The sequence below is a fragment of the Larus michahellis genome, chromosome 2, assembly GCF_964199755.1.
Source record: "Larus michahellis chromosome 2, bLarMic1.1, whole genome shotgun sequence".
Taxonomy (NCBI): domain Eukaryota; kingdom Metazoa; phylum Chordata; class Aves; order Charadriiformes; family Laridae; genus Larus; species Larus michahellis.
In genome coordinates this window covers 65,332,020-65,358,336 of record NC_133897.1, presented here as the reverse complement: position 1 = coordinate 65,358,336, position 26,317 = coordinate 65,332,020, and positions in this window count along the sequence as shown.

The following is a 26,317-nucleotide window of genomic DNA, read 5'->3' as shown; positions in this document are numbered from 1 at the left end:
CGATATCCAAATTTGAACACACACACACACACACACCCCGCCCCCTCCCCCGCAGCCTATTTCAGCCTCAAAAGAACAGCCATCTCTGTCTTGCAAAAGAAGAAAAATGTCCATGGCTCACCTGATGTAAAATCACTGCGCTTGGAAAGGAGATATCCCACCAAGTCCTTTCAGAGAGCTTTGTAAACACCAGCCTTGCAGTAGCCCTAGGAGGAATGGCCACACGTGAAGATTTTGATACCAAGAACTGTGGGTGCTATTGCTCTTTTCAGATTGAGGTTATCAGTCAGTTGTTATCAGAAACACTATGCAGAGGGCCACCAACTGCACCTAACACACCGAATGTGAGGACAAACACTCAGGAGGGTAAGTTATGCTCAGTGGGAAGCTCTTGTAAGGTTGCAAGTGTCACCCACGGGCAGGAATAAGTCCCTGTGGCTGCCGTAGCCAGCTGGACGTGCCCTTCTCCTAACACCATCCCATCCCCACTGCCCCCAGCCTGGCTCAGAGCCCCAGTGAAAGATTAGGACATAAGATCCCTGGATGGGAGTGGGGTAGGACATAAAACTTGTGCTCAATCCTATTTGTAACAGCATGAAAGCCACTCCATTCCTTTAAAAATGGCATGTTTGCAGGGAATAAACCTGCCCGTAACGGTTTGATGCATTCAGAAGAACACTGTCTCCAAATGCAGCTACTAAATAAATGAACAGCGAATGCAGGAGAATAATGGGTCCTTTAGTTAGGGCAAATCCCAGGAAAATCAGGATGAGTCAGAGGGCACAAGTGCACAGCCTGCAGCTGGGAAATCACGGAACTTTGAGGACTCCAGTTACAAGCCTTGCCCAGTTTTGGCCATGCTGGCATGGGCTGCCCCGGGGCCTGACTTGAGAGCAGCAGCAGAGCCGCGGGCACCGAGTCTCGCCCCAGGATCCAGCCTGGCCGAAGAGGCTGTGGGACAGGCAGCGGGAAACTCACACCCTCCAAAGAAAGCTAAAAAGCTTTCACAATCACGACCCTGCGAGCCAGTTTGGCAGAACTGAGGGAGAAATGTCTGTGCTCAGGCCCAACAAAAACCACTGTGAGTGCCAGTTCCCTTTTGTTTAGGAAAGAGAGGAAAACCCCTTGGGAATGGACCACAGTCACCTTTCCCTGCATTTCCAGCTGAAGTAAAAGCCCCTGCATCCCCCTGGGGATAAGCCATCCCAGGGTGACACTTTCTGCCACCCCTGAACACAGGCACACGATGGGAGCCCCCGACCACCTACTTTGGGTACGTCTGGGCAACAGAAGAGGTACTGGGGAGCACTAGGAGAAATGCTTGCGTTTTCAGCCCTCCCCTCCCAGCCAAAGTACATACTCACCCTGAGCCTCCAGAGGCTTGCGGGTGCCTGGCGGGGGCTGCTACTCACTGTGGTGCTCTTGGGTTCGGTGGCAGCACTGCCAGACACTGCAGCATCCCCAGTGCCGTCCGTGACACAGAACCAGGGCAGCGTTGCCAGGGGCACAGGGTGCTCAGTGACCTCACACATCCTACTTCCTGCCCTGGACAACCTATTGGCCCTCGCTGTGCAACTCAATGCACACTCTGGGCAACCTAGTGCCCCTCCTGGGCAACTTGATCCCACCCTGGACAACCCCCGGTGCCATCAGTGGGCAACCCAGTACAGCCCTCGGGCATCCGCTCTGGCTAGCCTAAGGGGGTTTCTCTCCAATTTGGGAAAACACCCACCAGCTCTGCTGTGAGCACCTCTGTGGCCCACCGTATCCAGAGGAAATGTTTGCATTTGCTTCACCTTACCGCGTTAGATTAACTGTGAGCCCTGTGGATGGCTCATCAAATACTCAGCGCATGCATCTGTCTTCTCACTGCCTTTCTCGGCTTCCTCTCCTTTTCCCAGCTCCTGCGCTCTGTGCACACGCTCACATGGAGCTGGCCTCCATGAGAAAGCCATGCCTCTGCTGCCAAACATCTGGCATTAAAGGGAACTCCAACTCTTTCGTGTAGACACGCAATTGATTTCACTTTAAAAGACATGTCTTCCTTTAGCCAGGTGAAGAATCAACTTCATCAAAACCGAAACGAAAAGTTCAGCACACACATTGCTTTTCTATAGCTAAACCAGAGAAAATAATTGCAATTAAAGCAAGCCGACCTCTGCCCCTCTGCAGGACACGCACACCCCCTCGGACCAGCCCTGCTCTCTGCTCCTTGCACGCTCCCAGCTCCATCTACGCCTGCTCTCGCTCCCTGCCCGGAGTCAACCGTGTTGAGGTGAATCACTGCATGACCAGGGACACCACTAGTTGTTGCAGCAACCACACCCTTTTTGAAGTAGTTGCTAAATCCAGCAATAATCGTTAGATAATATTGTAAATGGCCCACGGGTGCTCTGCAGAGCACACAGAGCAGGACTTCCAGGGCAAGCACCCATGAGCAACCTGATGCAGAGAGACAGCAGGGGACACCAAAATGGATGAAGCTTTGGTCCCACCAGAGCATCCGGAGCAGCTTTTCAGGTGAAGGGCTCGTGACGTACCTAAAAGCTACAAAGTCGAGGAGAACTGGCCTGGGTAAAACAGGCAAATTCACACGCTCAGCGACCCTCAAGCAAGAAGTTATCAACTGCACGCAGTAGTAAGTGGTCCCCAAATCCCTCGTGCTCTGGGTACCACACCAAAGTAAGTAGGCTATTTCCATCATCTCCACTTCTTCAAGTGATTAAACTGGGTTCCCTAATTGTGACAACTCCAAGCACCGCAAATTTACTAAAACTACAAAACTGCCATTCCTGGTTGTGCTGGGGCATATCCAGTTCTGACGGACACCTGAGACACAGTTTGTCCCAAAGCCTTGAGAATTTTAGCTCAAAATCAGAAAAGGAAAACCAGGGTGAAACCGTGAGGCTGATGTTAAGCAGGGGGGCCAATTTCCCACACGTCACCCAGGTTTGCCTCGTTGACTAAACTGCAATTTCAGGAGATACATTCAGATACCCGAGTACAAAAATATCCTGCCAAAAGCTGTCCATCTTTCTGTCGCAGCCCTACATTCTGGCTGTCTGTTAATCCAGCATTCCTCTGGATCATAAGCTGCCCGTCTGAAAATACCCAGATCCAGATCTTTTACAGCAGCCGTCATGAGTCTACACGGACCCACAACATTGCCCAGTCGCAGCAGTTTTACGCCGCTTTTGAATATTCCTCTCTCTCCTGTCAACACCGTACCTGCCCGAAAGGGATCCAGTGTCTAGTCAATAGCGGAATCATTTCCAAAAGTCACAGGAATTGATGGAGGATTAAAAGAAAATTAAGCTGTGTGTGGTGCGTCCCGTGATGTCATGCCGAAGGACAAGGATGCTCACAGGCAGCGCAGGCTCCCGTCTGGCCCAGGGCTACTTGAAGGCTTCAAAGAGGCTACAAGACCTGATCTACAGCAGGCTCCATCTGGCCAGGAAACACAGGAGACTTTCCTGGGTTTTCCTGGGCTTCCTGCATTCTGGTGAAAACGACGAGTTGTCCATAAAGCATGGAGGGCCAAGGAGTCTGGAGGTGAGGCCTGGGCTGCTTTGAGCTCTGCACATGGCCAGTGGAAAAAGATGGTTATGGCCACGACTGAGCCCCCGGCTGCCAGAGCAGAGGCTGGGACTGGCTGGAGGAGGGCGGGGGGATTGGGCACCAAAATTGGAGGAGAGGGAGAGGGAGAGGAGGCTGAGCAGACTGTCAAGGAGAAAGAGCCAGCTTTGGAGATGGGCAGCCCCGGGAGATCATCTGGGGCTCTCCCTTCCTCTGCCAACAGCCCCCCAAAGAGCTTGTGTCCTTTTCCCCAGCTTGGAGAAGCTCCAGTGTTTGTGCCGGCTCCTCCACAGCCCCGTGCAGCACCTGGAAGCGCCACCATCCCACTGGTTGGACTTTCAGAACACCAAGTCTGCTGGCAGGCACCTCTCTCTCACGTTCCATCTGATGTATATCCTTGGAATACTGTGGTCCACTTAGACCACTCCAGATGGAGTCCGCGGTGCCTGCTAATGAAAATGCAAAAGTGGGGTAGAAGAGGAGGGTTTCTTCGCCTGCAAGTGGCAAATATGTCCAGGCTTTTACAGCAAAAGGCCTTTCTGACTGTATCCTGAGCAGCCTTCAGAAAAAGGTTAATTCTGGCATGTTTTGGGGAGAGGAATGGTGCTCAGACTAACAGGCAAGAGGAGGAAAGCCGCTGGGGACTCTGCACGCTGAACCCTCCCCAAGGTGTGCTCCAAAAGGCACCTACGGGCCATTTTGGTTTGGGGTTTGAGCCGGCGACAGCTGGGATTGCAACCTGCGTCCCCAACAGTGATGTGCCAGCCTCTCACTTTTCCCCGAAATCCCACGGCTTCTCCCTGACCTTTGCCTCACACAACTACAGCCCAAGGCACAATCGCTTTGCATCAGTCCTGGGAGATGGAGGGGGGTGAAGCGCAGTCAGGGAGTTGTTACCTGAAATAAAAGCTCTCGAAACCAAAAGTAGTTTAGAGAGGAGATAGTGCTTTATTCGACATCGGGTGCCAGGGGGAAAACCCACAAATCTAGCACACCTTACCGGGGATATTCACCCATTATTTATACACAAAATAGTCTCAGAATTCCGCCTGCCTAATACATAAGCCACCTAGGCTTACATAGTCATCTTTTTCCACATGTGTGTTAAACTTTGCTGCTTCAGCAAAACACTTCTGCGCAAGCGTGAGCTTCTCGGTGGTCGTTTGGGTAAGGAGGCCCTTCCTCACATTATCCTTTTGAGGTATTGAGTCGTCTCAGGACAGTAAACGTCTACTGTAAGTTTGCCAACTTCTTGAGGATGCTAAGGATGTTCCTTGAAGTAGCCACGGCTCTGTCCTAACGGGTACAGGAGTACATACGTGATGCATAAAAGAGCCTTGAAGTGATTAACGACTTCTTGTTATCCCATCCTGGGTGACGAGCTACTTCTGTTTGTCTCCTCATTATCACTGTCTGTAACATCAGCTCAGCGAGCAACTGTTTTCTCACACAGTCAGAAGGTCAGGAATTAGCTATTTTCTCACACAGTCAGAAGGTGGGTAAGAAACAAGCAACATTTTAGTGAGCATACTGTTCTGAACAAAGCAGAGGCCTGTCTGCGGACACAGGCGGAGGCTCGGGAGGGGCGGCGCGGCCCGTGCAGCCCCCGCCCGGGCAGCACCTTCCCCGCCCGAAGGCCTGTGAGGGCGGCGGCCCCCGGGCAGGCCGCTGCCGAGCCCGGCCCTCGCCTGCTCTCCGCCAGGCCCAGAGCGCTGCCCAGCGAGCCCTCCTCCTTCTCCGCAGGCCTCGGGCTGCCGGGCGGGCTTGCGGGGCCACCAGCCGGCTGGGGCGGCCGTCGGGGCTGCAGCCCCCGCTGCCCTTGCCGCGCCAGCGGCCGCTGCCGGGGGCCGGCGCTGCTCAGGGGCAGCTCGTCGGCGGCTTCCCGCCCCTGTCAGCCACCGCCGGGGAGCGCCGGCCCCCCCCGGCTCTCGGCCGCCCCTCGGGGGAGCCCAGCCGCCCGCCGGCCGGGCCCTCCGCAGGCACGGACCGCCCGAGGGTGCCGGGGGAGCGGACACCCCCTCAGGCAGCCGGCGGCCATGGGCAGAGGCGGGGGAAGGCGCCGGCCCTGGGCTGCGGGGCCGAAGGGGGAACGCGGCCCCCGGGCACCCCCCGCCCGGCCCGGCCCGGAGCCGCCGGCAGCGGCGTCCTCTGGGGCAGCTGGTGCGGGAGCGTCGGGGCCGGGGCGGGAGCGGCTTTTCTCCGGAGGCAGCGCGGCTCCGCTGGGCCTGCTGCTGCGGTGGGTGACAGCCTCTGCTTTGCCGGGGTTTTGCCTTCTCCCCCGCTCCTTTCTCCTCCCTTGCTGCAGGCGGCACGGTTTGGATTGCTGCAGGCATTGCCCGGCGCCAGCTCGCCTTGTGCCGGTAAGTTATTCCCAAACAGCCCTTAATGCGAGGGGGAAATGGTACTTGAGAGGTAGCTCCTCTGGGGGTGGAGGATGGGAGGGTGTTTGGGTCCATTTGTCAAAGAACTTGTCGCTTTCACGTCAAGGCAAAGAGAAATGACTGAGGAAACAAAGCCCGTTCTCAGGTAGACATCTCTTGAGCACATAAAAATGAAAAAAGCCCCCCGGCTCGGTGCTTTTGCCTGCTTTTGTTAGCACGGATTATTTTCCCTTGAGCAAGCAATTCTTAAATAGATTTAGACGTATTCTCTTGCTGTTGGAGAAGATCTGTCAAAGTCTGTTCCTGTCGTCTTCTGTTGACGGCAATATTTCTGGGCATGTTTCTGTGGCTTGTTCTGAGAAGTTTCCTTTCTGTTCCTTCTCTCATTAGAAACAGGAGCAAATAGCCCTTTGTACATCTTTCTCAGATGCGAATTGTCTGTTTGTTTTCTCCAAGTAGTTTTATGTACTTCATTGACATCTGCAAAGGTCTTCCTAAAGTCCACTGTTGTGAGTGAGAAGTGAATTGGAGCCTACGGAAATAGGCTTAGAGAAAAAAGTTGTCACTTCTTGAGTTAGTGTTAGGATGTGCTCTGAATTGGGAATTCCGTGGGTGATCTTATGAGAGCAAGGACGACAAATGTACTCCCTGAGACGTTCTTCGATTAGTGTATGGCACAGCAGGCATCCACAAGTCCATTGAATTCTTTCTGCTGCTATTGTACGTGTTCTATGTAGAAACATAAGTTAGCAATTTGCAGGGCTTCCTGCAGACTAACTTTGGCTAGATCTAAACTCAAGAGAGCAGAAATAATTTTAAAATTGTTTTGTAAATTTTTTTCTCTTTTTTTTTTTTCTTTTCTTTCCTGGGCTTTTAATTGGGTTTTATGCCCCGCTGGGGCAGGGAAGGATGTGAGGAGGGACGAGGGGTTTTGGGACTGGTTGTCGTAGCTGTTTGAAGAGTGCAGTTTGTTGTTTGTGTGCAGTGTCTTAGGGCAAAGTGAGGCTTGTCAAAGGGGCAGGTGTCTGTGTGTTTTTCCAAGAGCCTTGCTGTGCCCAAGTGAAACTGGGAGGATTCCCTGCGCAGGGTGCTCTGCCCCGACTGCCTGTCTCCCTGGGCTCCATTCCGTCCATCCATCTAGATGTTAGAAAGCAAGCCAGCTTCCATCCCATTTTACTTTTTCCTTGAAATCCAAGAGAAAAAAGGTGGGTAATGTATGTGTAACCATATGTTACAGATATGTATGTGTAACCATGCATGGATACAAATTGCCCTTGAGTACCTTTGAGGTGAGAGCGATTCTACTTCCTTGCCCTTGTGAAATGAGGAAAGTTTTTTGTGCTTTGTCCGAGTGTGCTTGGGTCACAGTTTCACCAACTAAGGATGGTGACAAGCTTGTGATTGGTGTGGGAGGAAGTTCTTGTTTCTTGATTGCTCTGCTCTATGGAAAACTTGTTTTGCAATCCTTCACATCATGCAAACGTTAAACACGCTGGGAAAAAATGTTAGGTGGAAATGTATGTTTGGCTGAAATCTCTTCCTGGAGGCACGTGTTCATGTGCATGTAGCGTTTTTAAGGTGAAAGTGCCAGGGAAATGCTGCTTTTCAAAGGTCTTTGTGTGATGGGAAGTGGCAGTCCCTGTGCAGGTTAAGCTGCCCCGTGCTCCCTTTGGAACTCCCTGTCCTAATCTCTCTCCCTCTCAGCACCATTACCGATAGTGCTATTTGCTCAGTTTGTGTGTGTCTGGAGGAGAAATGTTTCCTTTTTGAGGCCAGGCACATGATCCGAAGAGGCTGATTATTTCTGACTGTGCCTAAGGATTGAGTTTGTCGATGAACAAAGCGAGAGGCTTGCTGTGATTGTTGCTCTGCATGTTTTTCTTGCTACTCGTGCTCACAAACCCAGGAGAGCAGATTTTGTCTCCGAGGACTGAAGTTTAGAATTGCAGCTGCTTCTGTTTCTTCAGACAGTAGTTGCTCAGGAGTTCCTGTGCTCTTGTGCCGTAAGAAAATGCTGCTGTGGATTTCCTGTTCCTCTCTCTTGAAAGGTTGTCCATGAGGAGTGGAATAGAGAGGAGTGTTTTTTGAAAGTCATCTAGAAGGGAACCAGAGCAAGAGGAGCAGTGTGGTGACTGGGTCCAGGCTGGCCACGGAAATGCAGTTGCCCTTTTGTGTACTGCCTTTTGGCCAGGGAAGTGTGTACCTTGTGGCAATGAACTGTTTTGTTCTTGTGTCTTGATTTTCAGCCTTGTGGGAGTTTGTCGTTCATCACAGGGCACCGGCACCTTTGCAAGCCCCAAAAGAGGCAGGTCTCATCAGAAGACCTCAGCAGACAGCCCACAAGCCCATGTATGGCACGTTTTCCTGGAGACTGACTTGGATTCTGCACTTAGTTGCTTCTAGCCCGACCTGTCCTTCTGACTGCAAGCAGACTGTAATGGTAAGGTGCTGAGACATCTCTGGCTAATTGTGCAGGTGCGTCACTGGTGGCCTTCTTTGAAAGGAGGTCTGGGAGAGGTGTCTGTGTGTGGGGTGAGTCTGCTTTTGGGGAGGGGAGAAGGTTTCTCTGCCTGCACAAGAGCAACGTCCCTGGCGCAAAGGGTGCGGGGGGAATGCCTAAGCACCACTCCTGCTGTGGATTATAGCATCTCCTTGTCTTTGTCCCTAAAGTCTGTGTGGTTTTTCAGGCTGTGAAATGAAACTCTCAATTTCTGGGAGCTTTTTGCGCTCTCTCTTGATTGCAGAGTGGTGTTTTAGCTTGAGAGCTGTGTGCTCTCTGTCTGCTCTGCCTGAAAATGCACGTGAAAGGAGTCTGCCTGGTTTGTACGCCTCTGGGTGAGGTGGCCAGCTGGCCCTTTCCGTGGGGTGGCTGGTGATGGATGGCCAGAGTGATGGTCATCAGGAATTCTCGCTGTTGGTACTTGCCCTGTATCTGCTTGGGTCCAGGGGTGGAGATGGTGATTTCTGTGGCATCTCTGGGGTCTGGCTCTTGCCGCGAGACCTTTGATGTTGCAGGGGCGGGCTGCTGTAAGCTAAGTAAGCAATCTCTGACAAGAGTGCCGTACTAGTTCTTGTGTGGCCAAAAGCCTGGCGATGTTTTCATGGAGCGCTGCTCACTTGCTTCTGGGATGGTCTGCCTTGTCAGTGCTGCCGGCTGTTGACAGCTGTGCTCTGCTGCCTGTATCTTGGCATCCATAAAGACAAGGGGTGTTTGGGGCTGCCCCCCTCCTCTGTCAGAGTTATTTGGAGTGAGAGGTTGCCATGCAGGGTTGCACACCAGGTTCATGAGGAGCTCACAAAGCATGAGGTTCAGATTGCAGGTCCCTGTGGCAGGGTGACATCAAAAGTGCTGTTTTCCTTCCTCCTCTTAGTTTTGTTTCTCAGGGAAGCTGTGAACGGTACAGCTTTTGCAGTGTTAGATGTGAGTGAATAGGCATGCTGCTGCATGACCCTCTGTCTTCTTTCTGTTGATTTTGTGCCTCCCCCCGCACTTGTCACAGTGATGCCGAGTGATGAGTCCTGTCAAATTTCCCCTTGGGAAAGGGGAGAGAGTAGACAACTTGTTCAGCCGGTACCACGTAATTCAGTTTCAACTCCAAGTGCCTCTTCTACCTTCCTTAGATATTTAGAGCTACTTTCTACTCATTGGAGGTGAAGGGGGAAAGGTGTTTGCAATAAAGCAATTGCTGTAAAGCAATCCTTCTTCACAAGTGCCACCTGGAAAGAAACATCCCAGATTTCTCCCCCAGCAGTGCTCTCCATCCCTGGCCTGGACCAGTTGTGTCGAAAGGAGAAAATAGTGTCATTTCTGTGTCTGCTCATTTCTTGATCTCTTCACGTCCCCTCCCACCCCCCTCCGCCCTCTCTCTCTTCTGAGAAAAGCAGGAGCTCCCTTGATTGTGGTGGGTGGCCTTGTGCAAAACATCTGGCCAATGTTTTCAAAGCACACCTTGAGTGTAAGGAGCTCTTGAATGTACTTGCTTCCTTCTTCTGTGGTGCTGCAGAGCTGTCTGTGAAAGGCAGGAGGAGAGGTGGGCAGGTGGGTGTGTGCAGAGGCCCATGTTTAGGTGTGCTTGCCCAGCAGGTGGTTGCCAGAGCAGTGGTGGCCCCTGAGCTCTAGGAGATGTCTGGAATGGATGTCTGGAAGCCTGCTGCCTTGAGTGGGCTTTCTTGACTTGAAAGGCAGTTGTTAGCTGAACGTCTGTGCAAACCTTTGGAGGTTGTCAGGGAAGTGTTGCAAAAGTATTTGAGAGCCGCCGTGGTCAAGGTTTTCTCTAAGCGTGATGCACTGAAGCATTTCCTAGAGAAGTCTTTAGAGCATCTGCAGTCTCTGGAGCCTTTGCCTGTGATGCGCTTGATTTGTGCAGGTGATTTTCCCAAATGCTGCTGGGGCAAGGAGTTGGGTGGAAAGTGCAGTGAAAAGCTTTCAGTCTTGCTGAGAGAAATGGAAATAACTGATGTGCTTTTTTCCACTGCAGGGCAGGAAGAGAGGGCCCAGGGCCAGGAAGGGGGTGTTGCCTATTTGTTGGTTCTAGGTGGCTGCTTTTCCAGCACTTGCTCTAGCGTGTCTGTTGGAGGATGGCAGATTGGATGGATCCTTGGTTTCATTCCTCTGAGAGTAACTCTTTTCAACTCCCCCTGTGCTTTTCATCTCAAAGGATGCCCAGCTGGTCTAGAAATGACATCCATGGCTTGCTCTGCGTGGCAGTGAAGTGCAGCCCCCAGAACTGCCTCCCAGTCTCCGTTGGTCCTGCCTGGCAGTGGAAGCCCATCAAATGGAGTGCAGCTAAGAGTGATGTGGAGTGCCCTGCTTCCAGCAGGGAGAGCAAGGCTGCTGCTGAAGGGACAAGCTGTGAGGATGATAAGAGAGCCAAGGAGCAGAAAGGAAGGATTTCCCAAATGCTGGAGTGCTTGTCACGTGCCACTCCCAGGAAGGAGGCGGGGTAAGTGACTTCAGGTTTGTAAATTGCCAACAGTGCGGACTAAGGTGAGGTAAATCTCAAGGTCCATCTAGAACCATTTATTAGCTGCCCCAAATGATTAGTATAGGTCTTAACAAGTCCAGAGAATTGGTTAGGTATATGAGAAATGCTGGCAAATGGTGAGGTATGCATTGTGTTCCTTAGCACCAGGTATAGGAGAACTTATGGCAAGCGTTACTGAAGGTGGTCCTTAAGGTGGTTACTTAAGAACTCTAAGAGCAAAGAGAAAGTGGGGGATAGAGAAAGGCAAAGCCAGAGCAAAAGCCAGAGGTGAAGAGATGGACGGTGCTGGTTGCAGCGTCTTTTTCAGGGAATCTTCCCAGGCATAATCTTCTTTCTTGGGAAGAATCTTGCCGGGCAGTATCTTCTTCTTTTGTTTCTCCTTTGTTCCCCGCTAGGGGCACTTATTTTCCCCTTTGATGTCTGCTGCAGTAGCATGGTCCACCCCCCTTGCCAAGGGCAGCCTTGTGTCAGGTTTCTCCCTTCTCCCAGGTGATGTGTAGCATGATTTGGGTGGAGAGAGGAGTGCCATAGTCCTACATGTTGAGCATGATGTCTCTAATCTTCATCAGCATATGCGGGGGTGTGCGCTTTCCTATGCATTTGGCGGCTAATGAAGCCAAGGTCACTTCTCGGACACAATGGCCTTGAGAACTAGCAAGCTCACCACACGAGTGGCAGAACTATCCTGTCTTCACAGGGCATGTCTCTTTTAGTTTTGACAATGAATGCTTGTTAGGAGTGAAAGCTTTCTAAAAATCAAATTTTACCCGTTTCTTCCTGGCATACAGGGGTAGCTGAAGTCCTTGCAGTTCCCCCCCCGTGGCATGCCGATTGCTTTTTATGGAGTCACTTTTTCACCTTCTTTTTTTCTTTTCCTTTCTGGGTCTGGCATTCTTGAGCTGTGGTAATGGATCTAGTCCCCAAAGTTTGTACTATTGTTTTCCTCTTTACACGTTACCCTTTTGCCCCTTTTGTTTTGCGCTTCATGAAGGCTAGTGTGATTGGGTTAGAATCATGTCAACTGAAAGCTAAGCCTTCTTGCTTGAGTGCCACCACATAGCTAAGTACAGACAGAAAATTGCCAGGTTTTGTTTTGGTTTTTCTTTTTATTGGTAGCTCAAGTAGAGCAAGTTATTAAACCGCTTTGGAAATAGACCTGAAGTCAAAATTACAAATATGTTAACTTTCTCTTAAACTACTTGCAGCACAGTGTTGCTCAGCTCAGAATATTGAGTTTGAGTTTTGGTATTTGATGATCCCTATAGCTACAGATGGATGCTTTACACATAGCAGACAGGTACCCTGAAGAGAAACTCACAGGAGTTTTTCATGCAGGCCGTGGTTCTGCTGTTGGATGTGCACATGAAACCTTACTGAAATCGCAGGGTTTTTCAAACGGGTGGTTCTCAGTTAGTTGCAGGCTGAGGAGTTCTGTTGCGTAGCGATGAAAGCGTGCTCTGCGATACAGTGAGAGCAACTGGTATTTCTGTCAAATACCAAGTGGGTAAAGTTGCAATCGTAACACTGTAGGGAGTGAGCAAGGAATGAAAACGCACGGGGAAAAAGGACTGTCTGAAATTTGTCAATGCTAATGTCAGCTCTGCTGCACAAGGCAAAGTGTTGTTTTCCTCCCCCATGAAAACTGGCGCTCTGCGGGACAGGATGTTTTATGTGCTGCTGTGCGTGATGTGAATAGCAGAATACTAAGCCCACTCAGTCGATATTGATTTCCCCCCGCCCCCACACTCCCAAAGCTATGATTATTACTGGACATGGATGCTGTTGACAATCCCTGTTTCCCTTGAAACAGCAATACTACCAGTAAGGCAGTATTATTTACATTTTTTTCTGCTCTTGATTTACCCATCTTTTTATTTTCCTTCACGTTTTAAGATTGAGTTGTTAGATTGAGTTGTAGTTATGACAGTGATTTGGTTTAATGGTCTTTTTGATTTAGCTTCAGTACGCTTTGATTCGGGAGCATTCAGCTATTGAAATCTTCCCAGGAGGGATCACGTGGGGTCTGTGGAATGTCAGCATGTGCACGTGGGTGCAGACACCCACACACACACATACGCACCTTAAGACTTCTGGAAACATGAGACAAGAGGTCATTTCCCAGGGACAAAACTGGCATGGTTCTGCAAAGCTTGTTCTGTGCCAATAAAAACTGACACGACTAAATACTTGGTGAGATTTTGTTATTAGCTGTAGCAGAGAGTTGATACTGGAGGTGTGATTCTGTATTGGACACCAACAGGCTTCCCTCAAGAAGCGCTCAGTTCCTGCAGAGTTCTGATCAAAAAGGAATAATTCAGGCTGGCAGAGAGCTCTGTTCATCCCTCCTCCTGCTGAGCGCAGGGCGAACTTCAGAGTTAGGCCAGCTAACTTGAACATTATTTGTTCTATCTTTATTTTGTTATTTATTGATTGATTATCAGGTGATTTTTTTCTATATTTATCAAATGATCTTTCTTTTCTGCTGCCTTGCACCATTGTATGAATGATAAAGTTGCCAAAGTCCCTACTGGAGTCCGCCTGTGGTTTGTTTCTGGGTGCTGGTCTAAGGTGGAAGCCTGAGAAGGCATTTGGATCCCGAAAGCATTTTGCGGCATCCGCTGGTGGTGACGAGACCAGGTGGGCTGTGAGAGAGGGGACTGAATCCCCATGGCCATTGTGTGAAACTTGAGGAATTGTGGCAATTTATGGAGTGTAACAAATAGCCAGATCCCTTAAACAGAAATGGCACTTATTTTATGATAGGGACAAAGTCAATAAAGCAAAAGCACAGCGCTGGGTGCATGACTCAAGTCAGAGGCACACCAGCTAACACTTCAACCATGTCTTATATACATTCAATATTGCATACGTATTCACTCGTTTAGACAGAGTAATTGTTGATAATGATTGATTATTATTAGTCCTTTTTCCCTTCTATTTGTGTGTTTCCTTCTGAATCTTCAGTTCCCTTTTCCCATGCATCTGTTTCCTTCTGGTAGGATCAGGTCCCTTCTCCTATGCATCTGTTTCCTTCTGTTAATCACTTGTGGAGTCTTTTGGAGTTCTCTTTTGTTTCTCTCGGATGTTTTTCTTCATGATGTTTTTCTTCATAGTTGCTGTTAGTTGTTATCTTTGAGGTTTCTCATGTTTCCTAATTTACTAAAGGTTAGTTATCCTTATAAGTCAAAGATTTATAGCCTTGTTATTATGGCAAAAGCCAACAATACCTTCACTATTTTTCACAATTCCCCCTTTTTGTCTTTTATACTACATTTGGCTTGAGCCATAACTTTCATTTTGCTTAATCCATTTGTTTTGTTCATAGATCAATTCTGCTTCTTCCAATTGTTGTGGAGTATTTCTTATTTTCCTTAATACCATTATCTTTTTAGTTGAGCCTGAGGCTGCCAATTTTGGATTCTTGGGTATGGAAACTACTTGCGTGCTTTGGACTACTGTTATAATTCAGCGTATAAAACAAGGGATTAAGCAAGGAAGAAATAATAAACAAGCAATTGAACATAAGAGAACGTAGCCTAGTTTCTTCCACCAGGTTCCCCCAAAAACGTTATTCCACCAATTATCATTTAACATAGATTCCCATTTTTGAACCGGTACATGCGCAATTTTCCGGATTTCTTCTGTTATTTCCAATATTGCATCCCCATTATCATCTATCTTTAAACAACAATCTGAAGTGTTCCATTTTCCACAAATGCCCCCTTATTCCACCAGTAAGTAGTCTAAGGCTAATTGGTTTTGGTAGATAGCAGTCCTCACTATTTTGGCTTTTATCATATCTTGTACCCCACCTCCACCTGATATGTCCCAATGCCCGGCTTTAGTAAAGCAGAGCCATTGCTCCCCTCTAGGACAATGTACTCCTAGTCTTGTTCCAGCTATTCCTAAATTCTTCCCAACCCAATATTCATGTTGGTCGTATTTGCACACTGTTAACTCATGGCAGTTATAACAGTGGCTGTTGATATGCGAATGCACTGTCATCGTGGAAACCATCTTCCTATTCCAGGAGACCTGCTGGTAACACTTCATGCATTCGTTACTGGATACTAAGGATACCGCTAATAACAATATGAGGAGTGGAGGTCCAGTATGGCTTATACTCCTGCCTCTCATGCCTATTGGGGTGCTTCCAACAGCCGAGAAATCATTCTTCTTGGCAGCGAGTACAGTGGCCAACCTGGTCTTGCCCTCCATCCTCTTTTGATCTGGTATCCCTGGCTCTTGTAGCAGGTAGGGTTCTTATCTCTTTTTCCAAGGTTTTTACAGTTAGAGACCACTGTTTCCCACCATTCTTCAGGAATTTCCCACAAAACCGGCACTAGCAATTCCCACCCGCAAATTAATGTTACGATATTGGTATATCATATCCGAGTTTGAGCCAAACTCGAATTTTGCTTCCGGCAATTTAAACAGAAGGGATGTCTTCGGGATGAATGGTAATACCAATTTTGCTTACAACCTAAGCATTCGCACTTTACCCAACTATGATGTCTAGCACAGGGATGTATCAGACAAGCTATACTACGGGGTACTGGAGGGGGCTGTAGTTCTTCCTCAAGGTTAGGATATAGCCGACTATCTTCTTTATATAAATCGCATGCAAGTGCAAACAGAGAGTTTTCAGTTTTATAGAACCCCGACCCTCCTGTCTGTAACGGGAGTGCTCTTCCTCAAGGAGGATATTTAATTTTCCTTAAGGTTTGCCCCGGACGTACCTGAAACCAACGATAAAGTTCTGGTTTCACTTCCCAAGTTTCTGTGATTTCTAAGTTGTTATTCAGTTCCTCTCCCATACATCACCGCGTTGGTTGGCGTTTTAAGGTGAGTCTGGTGTCCCCGGCAGTGGAAGTCAGAGTCCAATCTCTAGGTTCTTCTGCTAGTCCTTTTGTTCTGCTGGCGTGAGTCCACCCTTTTTCCTTCGTCCATACTGCAGCTTCCGTAGTCGACAGCACCTGAAAGGGACCCTCCTACTGGGGAGTTGAAGATTGCTCTCTCCATGTTTTACTAAAACCCGTTCTCCAATTTTAGTGTTATGGATCTTAAAATCCAACAGGGTAGTTTGTGGGAGCAACCCTTTATTTCCTAGTTGTTCCAAGTTCTTTGCAGTCTGCATTACATATTGTTTAATACTAGCCTCCCCTCCTTCATAAGTGAGTGATTTGAGTTTTCGGAGGGGTGTGAAAAGATTGTAACAGCTCCTCCAGAGCCTGTCCAAACAGGTTGGGAGACTCTGTAAACCCTTGAGGTAGCTTTGTCCGTCTAAGCTGCTGTTTACGTCCGGTGTTTGGGTCCTCCCGTTCAAAAGCAAAGGTATCTCGACTTTCCTCAGCCAGGGGACATGCCCAAAATGCATCTTTTAAATCCACTACACTAAACGAGCTGTGTTCCGGGGGAACTTTGCTCAGAAGGATATAAGGGTTTTGTACAACAGGGTACCAAGTCAGAGTTCTCTTATTCACCTCCCGTGAATCTTGCACCAACCTATATGTCTGCTGCAGCCCAAACTTGCTGATTAATTTTGGATTCGTCCTCCTGACTTAATATTTTTGCAATCATTTTGCCCTCTTTGGGGATTACTCCAACCCCCAGCTGGATCTGCAAGTCTCTTCCCAACAGATTGCACCCAGCTCCAGGCACTAACAAGATATTCCCTACACCTATTTTGTCATTACCTTCAAAAACCACCTGCTTGATCACTGGGGCTTTAAAACTTTCCCCCTTTGCTCCCATTACATTAATTACTTCTTTACTTATAACGCATCCTTTAAGTATGTTACAAACGCAAGTTCGCTCAGCTCCTGTATCTACTAGACATTCTAATACTTCCTCCTGGGGCCCACTCTTAGGTTTATCAAGGGCTCAAGGTGATAGCTATCCTCCAGGAGGTCGAGCCCCTGACACCCCTAATCCTCAATTTCTCTAAACATATTCTGATCTTTATCCCTTTGAGGACGTTCCTGCTTAAAATGCCCAAGTTTCCCACAATAGAAACATCCACTTCCTTCATTCCTTTTCTCAGTTCCCGATGGTCCCCTTCTGGGAGGGATCTGATTCCCTCTAAAAGTCTCCTCCCGCCTCTCAGGATTCCGTCCCATCCCCCCCATCACCCTGGGATTTTTCTGAATATTTCCTTCCCTCATGGTGGCTACTATGATTTTAGCTTTTGTTTTAGCCTTCTCCTCATCTCTTCGTACATATACTTTCTGAGCTTCCCTCAATAATTCGTTCAGGCCCCGATCCTGCCAGTCCTCTAGTTTCTCTTAATTTTCTTCGAATGTCTGGCCAGGCGTGTGTAACAAATGGAACTCTCAGTAATGTTTGCCCCGCGGGACTCTCTGAATCTCTTCCTGAGCACTGTCTCATGTCAGGTCGCAGCGTTTCAGGCCATTCGGTCGGGGTTTCCTCCCTTCCCTGCTGCCCATCAAATGCTTCGGTTACATTCTGCCCTCTAGGAGCGGCTTCTTTTAAACCTTTAATAATTAAATTTCGATAATCACTCATGTTCCTGCGACCCTCTACATCATTTTGATTCCAATTTGGGTGTACTATTGGCATCTTCTGGTCCCCAGGTGGGCCTTGCTGATTTTCCCTTTCCCAAATTCTCATCCCAGCTGTTCTAATCATTTGCCGTTCTTCGGGAGAAAATATTATACTTATTATTGACTGCATTTCCTCCCAGGTATAAATATTAGGGCCTAGGAATTGGTCTAATTTTTCTGATAGGCCTATTGGATCTTCCAGTAACCCTTTTAATTCCTTTTTAAAGTTCCTGACTTCAGTGGGCGTCAAAGGAACGTTTACAAATCCTATCCCCCCCTTGTGCTCCCCCCAGGGGTACTTCCCTTAAGGGGAATAAAGTAACTCCTGGTGTTTCCTGCACCGTGTCTTGGTCTTCCGATTCCTTGACTTTAACAGAAGTTTTCTGCCGTAACCTAGGAGAGTTTGTAAGTGATACTTTTTCAATTAACCTCTGAGACCTGTCCGACCTTCTCCTAGCACTAGGTGTCAGCTCTTTTCCAGGAGAAGGGGGGGCTGTTGGAGGGAGGCGGTAGGGAGGGGGCAAAACTTCCAGAGGATCCCACTGCTTCTCCTTTTCTTCCCTTGAGATCTCAGATATTTTAAAGGTACTAACTCCTTTTGGCCAAATCTCCCCTTTCCAGCAGGAGGCATATTCACTCTCCTCTGGGCTGAATGATTCTTTAAAGTTTACATAAAGGTCTAAAGCCTGGCACATCCACCCTTGAAAGGACCCATATCTAGGCCAATACAAATGGTCTGCTCGTATAGGTTCCTTTGTCCATTCTATCATATAATACTGAATCATTTTAACTTTATCCCTATTTTTAGTATCCGGATCAATATTCCAATTAGCCAGTTTTATCCCCAAAGGACTGTCTTGGGGTATATCTGCCGGCACTTTCCCGCTCCCCTTTTCCCTGGGGCTGTCTTCCGCTCACCAGAGCAGTCAAGCACCCAATTTTCCCGGGGCTGTCTTTCACTCAATCTCTGACACTTCGTCTCTTCATTGGCCAATTCCCTCGTGGGAGATTGGAACCGCGGTTAGAAAGACTCCACACTCGCTCCCCAGATCCGGACTGTCCGGTCTGAGTTCCACACACACAGCAATCAAGCCCCAAACCCGCCCAACCAAGCAGTACTTACAGTCCTGTTTTCTTGCCTGGGTCTTCGTGCACAAGAATTATGGGCTACCGCGGTTTTTCCTGGGGAGACTTACCCCTTTTGCTTTATGAGTCCCTCCTCTCGTGGGATTATCAGCTTGGAGTCTCAACAGGCACCGGGAAGTCCTCCGAGCAGGCCGCCGAAATCGGTGGGGTGCACCTCCTGCTCAGGGTCTCGGAGCCCACTGGGACCAAGTGAATTATCCTGGACGAGCCCCCAAATTGTAATAAATAGCCAGATCCCTTAAACAGAAATGGCACTTATTTTATGATAGGGACAAAGTCAATAAAGCAAAAGCACAGCGCTGGGTGCATGACTCAAGTCAGAGGCACACCAGCTAACACTTCAACCATGTCTTATATACATTGAATATTGCATACGTATTCACTCGTTTAGACAGAGTAATTGTTGATAATGATTGATTATTATTAGTCCTTTTTCCCTTCTATTTGTGTGTTTCCTTCTGAATCTTCAGTTCCCTTTTCCCATGCATCTGTTTCCTTCTGGTAGGATCAGGTCCCTTCTCCTATGCATCTGTTTCCTTCTGTTAATCACTTGTGGAGTCTTTTGGAGAAGTTCTCTTTTGTTTCTCTCGGATGTTTTTCTTCATGATGTTTTTCTTCATAGTTGCTGTTAGTTGTTATCTTTGAGGTTTCTCATGTTTCCTAATTTACTAAAGGTTAGTTATCCTTATAAGTCAAAGATTTATAGCCTTGTTATTATGGCAAAAGCCAACAATACCTTCACTATTTTTCACATGGAGACATTTCCTTGTGGAGAGGGACAGAGTGGGAAGGGCGGCAGCCCCTGTGTTCCCATCACTTGGAGTCTGTACCACTGCGGAACCTCGCTGGCGTCTGCCCCCTTTGCAGGGTGTCTGGCTCTGTGGTTAAGCATACATGCCCGCATCATCTAAAATGGCCTTTTTCTCCAAGGCCTGTTCTTTGAAGAGAAGTCGGTGAATTACTGCTTTAGGTCCCGAGTAATATGTAGCAATTGAATGACCTTATAAGAAAGACTAACTCCAGTAGGAAGCAGAAATTTGTGTTCTCTCCCCGGGGATCAAGCATGCATTATATCTTAAATAGAGTTGTTAGAGGGAAAGGCTTGTTTGCTTGTATTGTAGGGAATGTCCAATTGCATCCAATGAGCTTGTTTGCAATTTCTAGTCGTGTATATTGCCATGAAAATCAATGATTTTAACTGTTAAACACAGGAATTACACTTTGGGCTGGATTTCATTGAAACTTAGTCTGATGGCTTAGTTTTGCTGAGAGTGTGTCAAATTGCCATCAGTTCACTTTCTGAATAGGTTCCTGAGTTTTAGGAGCCCTAGACCAGAATAAAGTTAGGAGCTGCTTGGAGTATGGCTATACTGCCACCAAGTATTTCTCAGAAATGAGGTGGTAGGCAGTCAATCTGCTTTTTCCTGAGTCTAAAAGAGTATTTGAGAACAGGCTTTACCAGAAGAGCTGCTTTGATTGGTTGCAGTTGGGAAAAAAGACTGATGAATTGCCTTGGAAATGAGAAGATAAACTTTGGCTTTCTAAGCAAGTTGTGCAAGCCCTGAGGATTCAGCTGTTCTCAGGGAATTTAAAACTTTGCAGTAGGTGCTAATAGTTTGGAAAGTTAAGTCCCTTAAGTCAAGGCTTTCAGAGCCTTAGTTGGACAGGTCCTGAAAAGATCTTTATGGGCTCTTCCAGAGCCCTTCCCACTGCCCGATTGTGATTGAAGTTCTGAGTTGGAGCATTTCCTAATGACATATTTGGACGGAGTCAGGCCCTGTATGTCTTAAGACCTGATCCAGACTGCCCGATTCTGATAGAAATTGTGTCAGTTGCTGCTAATGGTGTCTGAAGTAAAGAGGAGTTAGGTCAAATTTGTAACTCATACAGATGCATACTCCAGACCTCCTGTGAGAAGCTCAACTGATCCCTGCTGCCCTGTTTTGGGCCATTAGTTAATGAAAATGCACTGAAGGCTGTAGTTAGTAGGAGTCCTGCAATGTTGAGTACTGGGAATGACATTCTAATGGTGAGCAAATGGATCCCCTTTTTCTCCGCAAATCGCTGAAGCAGGGCAGTTTTCCCTTGGGGCGGTTCTGCTCTGACAAGTGACTGGATGGAAAGAGCTGCCCAAGTGCAGCAGCCCTCCTGCCTGTGTGTGTTCAGAACTGCCTTTTTGCACCTTGCTGCTCCTCAGCCTGTTAGCAATTTATCTGCAACTGCCTCAGCTGTGAACGAATGAGTGCTATTTCATTCTAGCCCCTATGGCCACGGTGCCGAGTGGGGTTTCGTATTGTGTCTCTGAGCACAATAAAGCTGGGAGAGTGTTAAAAAAGAGAGAACTGGAAGCATATGAAAATACAGGACTAAGCGATGGAACAGTTTGGCTTGTTTTGCTCTAAGAGGGAGAGAGGTGATGTAGCAAATAACAGAAAAAAGCAACTCACCCCAAAATAACCCCCCAAAAGCAAACCCGACCCAAAAGCCCTGATGTTTTTACTTATGCACGGAGCAAACTTGCAATGAAGTCCCTGAGGTGGCCCAAGAGCGTGAGCTGAGTGTGTTCCCTGGTTTGCTGCAAGCCCTGGTCTCCAGGAGCCTGTGCTGGCTACCTGCCAGTCCACTCCATGGCTCCAGGTGGGAGCAAGGCAAGGTGTGAAAAGAGAGTTGACAGCATGGCCCTCTCCCTGCTGGCTGTGGGCTTGAAGACCTTAAAGGCAGAGGGGCTCAGGAGCTCACAGAGGTATTCTTTTCTGTAGAACCAGTTTTCACAGCAAAGCTCCCCATGCATCTTTTATTCCTGCCATGAAGACGAAGCTTTTTTCTCACGAACCAGAGATGTGATGCTGCTTCTGTGCACATTGGCAAAGAAGACTCGCATTTGAAAGCTCTCATACTTCTTCTGTGGTGAGGAAGACTCAGGAAGCAGGTAGAAGAGATGAGCCCAAGGCTTGTGTCGTGCCAAAGAGTAGGGGTGGAAGCTGGGGGGAAACAAGTTCTCCTTTGCTGCTGTGAATACCCACAGTAGCAGTAGTGAATTGGGTGTGGGAGTTAAGCAGGGTGATTTCCAAGGTGGTATTGGGGAAGGAAAGTGTAATAAACAGCCAGATTTCTTAAACAGAAATGGCACTTATTTTATGATAGGGACAAAGTCAATAAAGCAAACGCACAGCGCTGGGTGCATGACTCAAGTCAGAGGCACACCAGCTAATACTTCACCCACGTCTTATATACATTGAATATTGCATACGTATTCACTATTTTAGGCAGAGTAATTGTTTATGATGATTGATTATCATTAGTCCCTTTTCTCTTCTATTTGTGCGTTTCCTTCTGGCAGTTGTTTCTGAGGATCGATGATCTTCAGTTCCCTTTTCCCATGCATCTGGTTCCTTCTGGTAGGATCGATTATCATCAACTCCCTTCTCCTATGCATCTGTTTCCTTCTGTTAATCATTTGTGGGGTCTTTTGGAGAAGTTCTCTTTTGTTTCTCTCGGATGTTTTTCTTCATAGCTGCTGTTAGTTGTTATCTTTGAGGTTTCTCATGTTTCCTAATTTACTAAAGGTTAGTTATCCTTATAAGTCAAAGATTTATAGCCTTGTTATTGTGGCGAAAGCCAACAATACCTTCACTATTTTTCACAGAAAGCAATGTCAGTGTTGTGGCAGATGAGCAGTGAGAGCCATACCTGAGGCTTCTCTTCTGCCAGCTGCACAGCGGCAGTTCCCTCAGCCTGCCCTTGTGTGCCCTGTGCCGCAGCCCCTCACCAGAAGGGGACACAGGAGTCTGCATGCAGCCTCCAAAGTGCCTAAGAAGAGAGGAGAGCATTTTTTTTCGCTTTTTAAGTCCCCACATTACCACTAGAGTTATTTCCTCAATTTGTGTCCGTGTGGAGGAGAAACGTTCCTTTTGAGCCCAGGCCCATGATCTATAGATGCTAAACATTTCTGACTGTGCCTAAGGATTGAGTTTGTTGATGGAGAAAGCGAGAGGCTTGCTCTGTTTGTTGCTCTGCATGTCTTTCTTGCTACTCGTGCTGACAAAGCAACTACAACAGGTTTTCCCTGGCCCTCCCTTCCCTCCTTCCCCTTCCCTCCTTCCCCTTCCCTCCTTCCCCTTCCCTCCTTCCCCTTCCCTCTTCCCCCTTAGTAGGTGGGTGTTGGTGTGGTTTTTTTGTTTGGTTTTTTTTTTTTTTTTTGTGGTTGGACTCGATGATCTCAGAGGTCCCTTCCAACCACTAAGATTCTGTGATTCTGTGATTCCCTCCTTCCCCTTCCCTCCTTCCCCTTCTCCTTGCTTCCCAATGAGTCAAATCATGATGAGCCTGAAATGCCAGAGATTTTTCAGCTCCAAAACCACATGCAAAGCCAGAGCTAAAGCCAGAGATGAAGAGATGGCTGGTGCTGGTTGCAGTGTCTTTTTCAGGGAATCTTCCCAGGCATAATCTTCTTCTTCCTTGGAAATATCTTCCCAGGTATGGTGTTCTTTCTTGGGAAGAATCTTGCCGGGCAGTATCTTCTTCTTTTGTTTCTCCTTTGTTCCCCGCTAGGGGCACTTATTTTCCCCTTTGATGTCTGCTGCAGTAGCATGGTCCACCCCCCTTGCCAAGGACAGCCTTGTGTCAGGTTTCTCCCTTCTCCCAGGTGATGTGTAGCATGATTTGGGTGGAGAGAGGAGTGCCATAGTCCTACATGTTGAGCATGATGTCTCTAATCTTCATCAGCATATGTGGGGGTGTGCGCTTTCCTATGCATTTGGCGGCTAATGAAGCCAAGGTCACTTCTCGGACACAATGGCCTTGAGAACTGAGAACTAGCAAGCTCACCACACGAGTGGCAGAAGCATCCTGTCTTCACAAGACAGGTCTGCCACGCTTTCAGGGGCCAGAAGCGTTAGCCTTCTGAGTTCTTTGAAGGCCAGGCCTGCATTATTTCTTTCCTTGTGGGTGTTTGAGGCCTTCCATTGAAGGCTTGGAGGGCCTTCTGCCCCTCGTCGGGGAATTTGCAGTCCGTCTCTTACAGTGCTCCCTTCAGCATGGGTGGCTATGGCTTTGCAATGGGTGAGCCTGATTTCCTTCCTCTTCTTCCCTTCCTTCTCTCCCTCCTCCTTCCTTCCTTCCTTCCTCTCTTTCCTTTCCTCCTGTTGGCAGGAAGGAGAGGGAAGAGACAGCTGTTGACAGCTGCCTTCTGTCAAGAGATGCCTTTCAACTGTGGAGATGCCCTGCAGCTCTTGTTGGGGTTTGTGTTGCATTCTGCCTCCTGTATTTTCTTCCGCCCCAGAAACTTGCCTTTGCTAGGCAGCCGCTCTCGATCCTTTTGCTGGGTTTCAGTACGAGTTGCCTGCACACTTTGGTTTTGGAGCCTTCTGTCAGGCAATCGTGGGCATGGGGATGGCAGGTTTCCAAGTTGCCAGCTGCGCTTGCTTGGGATGAGCCCAGAACATAACCCCTGGGAGCCTTGGCTTTGTTTCCAAGCTTTCTTGGTTGCCTTAGTACATGTTTTGCACTTTTCTGTCAGCTTTTGCCATTTCTGCATTTGTGTCAAAGCATCTGTAAGGGTTCTTGTTGCCTCTCCAAGAGAAAAAGTGAAACTGGTGGGGCAGGGAAGGAAGGCAGGGAATGGGTTCAAGCTGCAGCAGGGTAGGTTTAGGCTGGACATTAGGAAAAAATTCTTCAGAGAAAGAGTGATTAGACACTGGAATAGGGTGCCCAGGGAGGTGGTGGAGTCACCATCCCTGAATGTGTGTAAGACTCGTTTAGATGTGGTGTTAAGGGATATGGTGTAAGGGAGAACTTTGTAGAGTGCAGTTGATGGTTGGACTCGATGATCCCCAGGGTCTTTTCCAACGTAAATGATTCTATGATTTTATGTGAGGCGGGACAAGGAGTTTTGGGACTGGTTGTCGTAGCTGTTTGAAGAGTGCAGTTTGTTGTTTGTGTGCAGTGTCTTAGGGCAAAGCGAGGCTTGTCAAAGGGGCAGGTGTCTGTGTGTTTTTCCAAGAGCCTTGCTGTGCCCAAGTGAAACTGGGAGGATTCCCTGCGCAGGCTGCTCTGCCCCGACTGCCTGTCTCCCTGGGCTCCATTCCGTCCATCCCTCTAGATGTTAGAAAGCAAGCCAGCTTCCATCCCATTTTACTTTTTCCTTGAAATCCAAGAGAAAAAAGGTGGGTAATGTATGTGTAACCATATGTTACAGATATGTATGTGTAACCATGCATGGATACAAATTGCCCTTGAGTACCTTTGAGGTGAGAGCGATTCTACTTCCTTGCCCTTGTGAAATGAGGAAAGTTTTTTGTGCTTTGTCCGAGTGTGCTTGGGTCACAGTTTCACCAACTAAGGATGGTGACAAGCTTGTGATTGGTGTGGGAGGAAGTTCTTGTTTCTTGATTGCTCTGCTCTATGGAAAACTTGTTTTGCAATCCTTCACATGGTGGAAACATTAAACTTGCTGGGAAAACCTGGGAGGTGGACATGTATGTTTGGCTGAAATCTCTTCCTGGAGGCACGTGTTCATGTGCATGTAGCGTTTTTAAGGTGAAAGTGCCAGGGAAATGCTGCTTTTCAAAGGTCTTTGTGTGATGGGAAGTGGCAGTCCCTGTGCAGGTTAAGCTGCCCTGTGCTCCCTTTGGAACTCCCTGTCCTAATCTCTCTCCCTCTCAGCACCATTATCTGTCTGGTTTTCCAGGCTGTGAAGTGAAACTCTCAAGTTCTGGGAGCTTTTTGCGCTCTTTCTTGATTGCAGAGTGGTGTTTTAGCTTGAGAGCTGTGTGCTCTCTGTCTGCTCTGCCTGAAAATGCACGTGAAAGGAGTCTGCCTGGTTTGTACGCCTCTGGGTGAGGTGGCCAGCTGGCCCTTTCGGTGGGGTGGCTGGTGGTGGATGACCAGAGTGATGGTCAACAGGAATTCCTGCTGTTGGTACTTGCCCTGTATCTGCTTGGGTCCAGGGGTGGAGATGGTGATTTCTGTGGCATCTCTGGAGTCTGGCTCTTGCCGCGAGACCTTTGATGTTGCAGGGGTGGGCTGCTGTAAGCTAAGTAAGCAATCTCTGACGAGAGCGCAGTGCTAGTTTTTGCGTGGCCAAAAGCCTGGCAATGTTTTTACCATGCAGGGTTGCACACCGGGTTCATGAGCAGCTCCCAAAGGATGAGATTCAGATTGCAGGTCCCTTCCCTGTAGGAAGTGAGCAAAGAATGAAAAGGCACGGAGAAAAAGGACACTCTGCAAGTTCTTCATGCGAATGTCAGCGCTGCTGCCAAATTAAAAGTGATGTTTTCCTCCCCCATTAAAGCTGGCGTTCTGCGGGAGAGGATGTTTTACATGTCGCTGTGCGTGATGGGTAGAGCAGAATACTAAGCCGACTTAGTTGACATTGATTCCCCCCCCCCGACTCCCAAAGCTGTGATTATTACCAGGCTTGGATGCTGTTGCTACTGGGCATTTCCCTTGAAATGTACTCTGGAACGGGATCTCTGGGATTTTCAGATTTTTTTATTTGCCCTTATTTGCTGGCACTGTACCACATTTTATTAGTCTACAGGACTTCCCTTCCCCTCTTCCCCTCCCTCTTCCCCTTCTATTTCTTCTTCCCTTTCCCTTTCCTTCTGGCAAGAAAAGACATTGGAAAAGAGTTACAGAGGAAAGTTGCAACAAAATTGTGTCACCT